The following is a 9107-nucleotide window of genomic DNA, read 5'->3' as shown; positions in this document are numbered from 1 at the left end:
ATTCAATTCATCCATGGCAAAATATATTATCAATATTTAACATTGGGCAGTTCATACCCGAAAACATTCATGGTAAATATCACATTTTTCATAATCATGCATTTTGATTTCATACTCTGACATATCAATGTCAATTTATAAAAATGATATAAAATCATGCCGATATAACAAGGTCGACTTATCGCAAGTCTTCCTTATGATGTATAAACATCCTTTATATTTCATGCATGTATTGCACTCACCTTGACACTTTATGTCTTTCAAATATATGAGTCTCCTATTGTCCACAATATACCCTTTTTATACTTGACTTGCTTCAATTGCAAATCAACCATGATCTGTATAAATCACAAATTTATAATAATATGGTTAGTATTGTACTAACATAACCATATCCCAAAATAATTCCATAGCATACTTCAAATCATTCCACCAAATAATTCATACTATTATTCCTTTAACATTGGAACCCACTTTTTCCAATTTACTCAAAATGGTCCTTCACCAATTTATCACTTTAGATTATTAATACCAAAAATTCCAGTATGAAATTATTTCACATCTAACACTCATTTTCAATTCCCGAAAAAAAATTTACAGCATATACATCAATTATACAACTTACACAACAACCCATTAATTTTCCAGAATTCAGACAGCTCGCACTACCCTTAAAGAATCATTATTCTGTATTGATATAGACACTGGAATTAAATTTCGTTTCTTCCGTTAAAAACTAGACTCGAATACGATCTATCCTATAAATACTCCTTATAATTCATTCTGTACAATTTATGGTGAATTTTCAAAGTTCACCAACAGAATCTGTTTGTACAGATTCTGCTGTCCGACTTTTCTGACCTTTCCCAGTTAAAAATTCATATATTTGTATACAACTTTAAATGATCTCCGTTTATTTTAAAAAAAACTAGATCCATATATGAACACATATATAAAAAACATCCAAATTATTTTTATATATTTTCTGGTAAATTTTCGAACCTACTGTCAGAATCAAAATCCAAACTGTTTTCTTTAATTTCATCCTTAGGTTCTTCATCAATTCTTACAACCTCAAATCATCATAATCATCATCAATTTCAACACCACATTATAAACCCAAATTTCCAGATTTGATGATATTTGAAATCAAGCAAGATTATCATGCAATATTGATATCAAATGATAGCGTTTTTCGCAAATAACCATTTTTTTATTTTCATCATACTCATAATCCTAAAGAAATGCTTGAAAAATGAAATTAAAGCTTGCTCTTACCTTTGAGAAGCTCACGTCTGGTTGGAGAAAGAGCAAATTTGGATGAAATTTAGGAAACATTTCATCTTAATTTAGATTATATCTAACTTTAAATGAATATAAATTCATTTAATTGGAATAGACTAATCACCCTTATGAATCTTCTTATTTACCAAAAAACCAAGCCATCTAATTATTATCATATTACAAAGTCAACATAATTTATTTTGACTTTGACTTCCGAAATTCACCTTGAATTTTCAAATCTTGCGTTTTTAGTCACTAAATTCCACTGTTTCGGTTAAATATGAAATATTGCACATTTCCAGACCAAATTTCTCTGATCCAAAATATTAAAATAATATTTCCAACCATTTTATAACATCCTTCAAATTTTTGTAAATTCTGATTCGATCAGAATTTACCGATTCCTTACCGGCTTTAACCCTTTCTTTACTAATTCCAAATCCAACAATATAATTTCCATAAAACTCTAATCTCAAGAGTAAACATATATTTATGGAATAAAATCTTTTTAGGAAATTTATCACTTAATTCCCTAAATTTTTCCCAGTTTTAACTTTGCCATCAAACTTTCAAATTTTTCATTTTGGTCATTATTTAAATTTTTGGGGTATTACAATTGTCTCCTCCTTAAGAAAATTCGTCCTCGATTTTAAACTTTCTATGAAACCATAACTTCCTTTTTTTCCCTTGAGAATTCATACTCTCTTTTGGTCTTGCCAACTTCTTAAATTCTGATTTTTCCTCCTTAATTTGATAATTTTGAGAAGATCATGCTAATCATTAGATTTTGACTTGTTTAGTCAAATTCTTCAATCTGATTTAAAAATATCTACACATTTTCATATCATCCTCTCTATCCCAAGTAATGTCCTCTACATTATGATTTTTTCTGAATCACTTTAACTAGAGAAATCATCTTGTTACGTAGTTCTTTTGATTTCTCGAGCTAATATTCGAACTGGTTCTTCTTTATAAGTCAAATCCGTTTGTATCTTAATTTCCTTTGATGAAATAACATATGAAATATCCAATCGATACTTTCTAAGCATCACACATGAAAAATATTGTATACTTTGTCCAACTCTGGTTCCCAATTACCTCCAGAGTTATGTTAACTGATAATCCACAGTCCAACTCTTTTTAATATCTCATAAATTCCAATGAATCTTAGACTTAGTTTTTTTTTCTTTGCATTTTAGGCGCAACATCTTTTCCAAGGTGATACTTTAAGAAAAACTTTATCACCTTCATGAAAATTCAATCTTTTTTTTCAATTCAAGTCTACATAAGACTTTTGTCGATCCATATCATTTTGAGATTATCTTTACTTTATCTTCAACTTAATTCAATAAATCTGAGCGAACAAGATATGATCTTTTAACTCGAACCAATAATTGGTGTTCGGTATTTTCTCTCCCATATAAAACTTCACACGGAGTTATCTTGATGCTTAATTTTAATAATTCATTGTAGAAAAATTCTACTAAAACAATTACTTTTCTTTTCCATGATTCCTTAGAATCAATCACACATGCTCTCAGCATATCTTTTAATATCTGAATAGAACTTTCTGACTTACCATCAGTCTGTGGATGAAAGATCGCACTAAAATTCAATCAAATACCAACACTTTATGCAAATATTTCCAAGTCTTAAAGTATACTTTGGATCCCTGTCAGATATATGATACTGATTCTTCTTGTAATCGAACTATTTCCTTGATATACAACTCCGTATATTTATCCAATGCATAGTCCATTCACATCGGAATGAAATGTTTCGATCTAATTAACCAGTCACTATTACTCAAATGAAATCCTTTTTATTTGATGTCAAAGGTAGTCCATTAACCAAAATTCATAGTGACTCTTTACCACTTCTACTCTGGAATAGAAATCATTGTAATATTCCAAAAGCACTTGATTCTCAGCTTTTACTTGTTGACATGTCAAACATGTAACAACAAACTTAGTAATGTTTTCTTTTCATACCTGGCCACCAAAATAACTCTTTACATCCTGATACATTTTGTTCCCACTTGTATACATAGTCAGTAGACTATAATGTGCCATAGAAAGAATATATTCTTCAACTCATCATTATGAGGAATGCAAATTCTTCCTCAATAATTTTCATCAAAGTTGACTTCAAAGTCTTTAGTCTCGCATATTTTTTTCATTTCTCATTTTTTCTCTATTTCTTTTCTTTCTCATTTTCATTTTTTTCTCTTTCGTTTTCATTTTCTTTTTCTATTTTTTTATAATATATATTTTTTTAGCTCTTATGCCATATGCCGAGACAACATGACTAAGAAAATCAACTTCTAATAGTCAAAACTCACACTTTGACAGTTTAGCATATAACTTTTTATCCTTAAATATTTCAAATACAGTACGAAGATAAGCATCATGCTCTATCTTTGTATTCGAGTATACCCGAATATCATCAATATAGACCACCTCAAACTGATTTAAGTAAGGTTGAAATACTCGATTCATCAAAATCCATAAATGCTGCTAAAGCATTTTTCAAACCAAATCGCTTTACTACGAACTCGTAGTGTCTATACCGTTCTTGAAAACTATCTTTGGAACATCTTTCTCTTTAAAATTTAACTGGTGATATCCCATTCGAATATCAATTTTTGAAAACATTGCTGCTCTTTTTTAAGCTGATCAAACAAGTCATTAATCCTCAGAATAGGATATTTGTTCTTGATAGTTACTCTGTTTAACTATCAATAATCTTTTCAATAATCTATGCATAATTGCATATCCATTTTTTTATAACCAATACCGGTTTACCCAAGATATAAAATATTCAGTCTAATGCATCCTCCATTTACCAGCTCTTGTATTTGTTTATTTATTCTTTTAGCTCAATCACAATCATTCGATATGAATCCATAGATACAAGATCATGCCTTAATAACCCTTAATATTGAATTCCACCTCTCAATCTGGAGGTAACCCATAATAAAATCTAAAAAGACTTATGGAAATTCCCAAGTTATGGAAATATCATTTGATCTTACTTCAGATACTTAAGTATCTATTACCTTAGCTAGAAAAGCTATGCATCCTTTTTACATCATCTTAATCGTAACCATTGCTGATATCACTTATTGATGATTTCACTTTTCATCAATCATTAATTTTTTTTTATTTCTCTGCATTTTTTTAATTTAATCGCTTCTTGCGACCATTAACCCAACCATAATGTAGAGACAACCAACTCATGATCAAAATGATCTTCACTCGTTAATCCCATCGGATTCATCAAAACATAAGCTCCTGAATCTTTATTGAATCTTTACTATTTGTCCCTTTAACACTTGTATCATGACCGTGATCTATGGTCTTCCACTCTAATATCACTCAATACCAAGTAGAATTGAATATTTCTACTTTGAAATTCCTTATTTCATCTTAAGGAAATATTTATAACTTTTCCAGATCCATAGAAATTATTTTTGAATAATTAAAACCTTTTCCATCTCCAAGGAAAGTCTTAATATTCACATTGATCAATAAGAAAACTTGATAAATTTGTAGCAATAACTTCATAGCAATTAATGCTAAAATCACACTAGTAAACAATTTACTCCTTTTTCTTATCATTATGAACTTGACACTTTTCAAGTTCTTGAAAATCAATCTCGATCTATACAATAATTCATTGCAACATGGAAGATTAAACTATCCTTTTCTCATATTTACCTTCACAAGGTAACTCTATCAAATTTTATGGACTTGATATCTATTCTCGATCCAACTCATAATCATTTGATTCACTAATAACTCAGCTTTCTTTAAACTTTTAGCGGACAACTTATTACCGCTTATTCATTTCCTCTTGCTCAAATTAATAATGATTTAAACAATTTATTGCCTAGCTTAAATATTTCTCACTTATTTTAGCTTACCTGGAGAACCTCAGAATCATCACTAAATTTAGAAATCTCCTCTAGATCCTCATCCAATTCGACTTTCTTGTAAGTCATTCAAACTTTTTAATTGATTCTTCCATTTAAAACTTCGTTGAAACTGAAGCATTTCTTCCACCAAATGGAGAAAAATCCTTTATAACATCCATCCTTCTAAGTGTTTTATATAAGTCATATATGTTCCCCTTTTTTTTTCGATTTCAATCTCGACATTCTTTTCAACCATTTCAACTTTATTACCTTTGTCTTTAATTTCAACATCTGAACATAGTCAGAATCATCATACATTAGTAAAGAATAACTTTACTTCCAATAAGCATCATCACAGTATATATACAACTATCAGTAACTTTTGAACATCCTAGTGGCATGTATACACTTTTTAATTCAAAACAACCTCGTTTAGTCCTAGAATCGGCTAAACCTGTAGCTCTGATGCCAATAAATGTAACACCCGAACCATATATTATACCTATACAGATTACAGATGTCACCCGTATTTTCGAAAACCATTTTCAAAATTCAAAAACGATTTAAAATTTATTTTCTTAAAATAGTAAATGATTATAAAAAATCATATCATATAAAATTACGTTTCATTATAATAATTTAATTCAAATATTTTTAATTATGAATAGTGAATAGTACCCGAATAGTGAACAGTGAACAGTGGGAGAATGATTCCCTATAGCAGGGGAATCGATACCCCTTTTACAATCTGGAAAATTTAGTTTAAAACGGGGTTACTGTTCATGCTACAGTACTTTCGAAAATTTCATATAAATCTCATAAAATTAAGCTTTCATCACTATAACAATTTCCAAAATTTATTCAACAAAATAAATTACATTATCAAATTACATGCCACTATCTAAATCAAAATCCATCGTAGGATGTCTTACTGATATTGAAATATACCTCTCGATGCTCGATGTCGTTCTGAACTCTTTATTTTTATTCTTGCTTTTTACCTACGCGTGAAAATCTCACACGCTAAGTATAATCTTAGTGAGGCAATTAAAACAATATATGTGCAATACAATTCATGCATGAATTAGATTTTCAAATCCAATGCCATAAACCATGCTAATAGCATCTTCAATATTTTACCATGATCAAAATAATATAAAATTTCTTACCTTTCATCCCATAAGCTCATAAGCTTATTTTACCAAAATACTACCATTTAAATTCCATAAGCTCATAACTTATTTTATTTTTTTCAATATACTTGCCATTATTCCGTAAGCTCATAAGCTTATTTGCATGGTTACCATTTATTAACCAACAAAACATAATCCATAGCCAATAAACCGTAGACAATAGCCCAATATAACACCCTGAGGACCCTGGGTAACGAGTAAACTACTGCACCGTAGTGCTAAACCCTGCACTAACTTACGCCATAGTGCTAATCCGGACAATACACATAAGGTCGTGCCCACCACCTACACTAAGCTTACGCTATAGTGCTAATCCGGACATAAACTGCACTTAGTGTCCTTACACTATAGTGCTAATATAAACCTGCAGCTGCTATACTCTATGCATGCCAACTATACCCTGTCCCTCAATGACTTACTTGGGCATACAGTCTATTTTATTCAATTCATCCATGGCAAAATATATTATCAATATTTAACATTGGCAGTTCATACCCGAAAACATTCATGGTAAAATATCACATTTTTCATAATCAATGCATTTTGATTTCATACTCTGACATATCAATGTCAATTTATAAAATGATATAAATCATGCCGATATAAACAGTCGACTTATCGCAAGTCTTCCTTATGATGTATAAACATCCATGTATAATTTCATGCATGTATTGCACTCACCTTGACACTTTATGTCTTTCAAAATATATGAGCCTCACTATTGTCCACAATATACCCTTTTTATACTTGACTTGCTTCAATTGCAAATCAACCATGATCTGTATAAATCACAAATTTATAATAATACATATGTTAGTATTGTACTAACATAACCATATCCAAAATAATTCCATAGCATACTTCAAACTCATTTCCACCAAATAATTCAGTACTTATTAATTCCTTTAACATTGGAACCCACTTTTCCAATTTACTCAAAATGGTCCTTCACCATTTTATCACTTAGATTATTAATACCAAAAATTCTAGTATTGAAATTATTTCACATCTAACACTGATTTTCAATTCCCGAACAACAATTTCCAGCATAGTACATCAATTATACAACTCTTACACAACAACCCATTAATTTTCCAGAATTCAGACAGCTCGCACTACCCTTAAAGAATCATTATTCTCTATTGATATAGACACTGGAATTCAATTTCGTTTCTTCCGTTAAAACTAGACTCAAATACAAATCTATCCATATAAAGAACTCCTTATAATTCATTCTGTACAATTTATGGTGATTTCAAAGTTCACCTACAGAATCTGTTTTGTACAGAATTCTGCTGTCCGACTTTTCTGACCTTTCCTCAGTTAATAATTCATATTTATTTGTATACAACTTGAATTGATCTCCGTTTATTTTAAACAAAACTAGATCCATATATGAACACAATATATAAAAATAACCTCCAAATTTTTTTATATTTTCTGGTGAATTTTCGAACCTACTGCCAGAATCAAAATCCAAGTTGTTTTCTTTAATTTCATCCTTAGGTTCTTCATCAATTCTTACAACCTCAAAATCATCAATAATCATCATCAATTTCAAAACCATATTATAAACCCAAATTTCCATATTTTGGGATATTTGAAATCAAGCAAGATTATCATGCAATATTGATATCAAATGATAGCGTTTTTCGCAAATAACCATTTTTTTATTTTCATCATACTCATAATCCTAAAGAAATTGCTTGAAAAATGAAATTAAAGCTTGCTCTTACCTTTGAAGAAGCTCACGTCTGGTTGGAGAACATCAATAATATCTAGATAGATGATCAATCTTGGAGAACATCAATGTAGCTTCTAACAGATCAAAATATCATCAATCCTCAGAATAGGATATTTGTTCTTCAATGTTACCTTATTTGACTGACGATAATCCATATTGCCTAGACTCATCTTTCCTTTTCTTAATAACACTGGTGTGTCCCATATAACACTTTGGTCTTGTAAATACTGGATCTTAACAATTCTAATAACAATGCCTTATGCCTCTGAGCTCAATCGGAGCCAATCAATACTGGAAGTAGAAATAAACGCAATACTAGGTAGCGCCTCTATTTTATTTTTATTTATTCTACATATAATCTGGAAGTAATCCAAGTACTCTTACGGATACACATTTGGATACTCAAACATTCGGAATATCTTCCAATTAACTATGAAAGTTTAAGTATCCATCTCATCCACTAAGAAGGCTTAACAACCTTATAGTAATAACTTCATAACAGTTACCGCCAAAATCCCATTAGAGAATGGATTTACTCTCTTTCCCTACCACTAATATCTCGAAACTTTTAATATTCTTTAAAATCAATCTCTTTAAGCGATAATTCATCATGACATAGTAGGGGAAATCAATCCATTTTAAAATTACATCTGAAAGGTAATTCTATCAAGTCCATTAAAACTCAACACTTGATACTAGACAGTTATTTTCTATAAATGCTACTCACCCTCGCATTCAAGCCTAAAGGGTTAGTTGCACACATGTCACTTAAGATCAATTCTATTAGAATGTTTCATTCATTAATCCATACTAATGCATTAATGAGGGTTTGCTTAAACTTATTGGCACTTCCTATTATGTCGATGCATCATTATTATTAGACTAAACAGGATAACTGTAGCTAGTGCTTACTATCACTATTAGCTTATTTTTGAACCACATGCTTTGTCATGTATTTCAATCCCTCGAT

The sequence above is a fragment of the Hibiscus syriacus genome, unplaced genomic scaffold (genome assembly GCF_006381635.1).
Source record: "Hibiscus syriacus cultivar Baekdansim isolate YM2019G1 unplaced genomic scaffold, ASM638163v2 tig00112222_pilon, whole genome shotgun sequence".
Taxonomy (NCBI): domain Eukaryota; kingdom Viridiplantae; phylum Streptophyta; class Magnoliopsida; order Malvales; family Malvaceae; genus Hibiscus; species Hibiscus syriacus.
The sequence above is the reverse complement of the archived record's forward strand: the minus strand, read 5'-3'. Positions refer to the sequence as shown.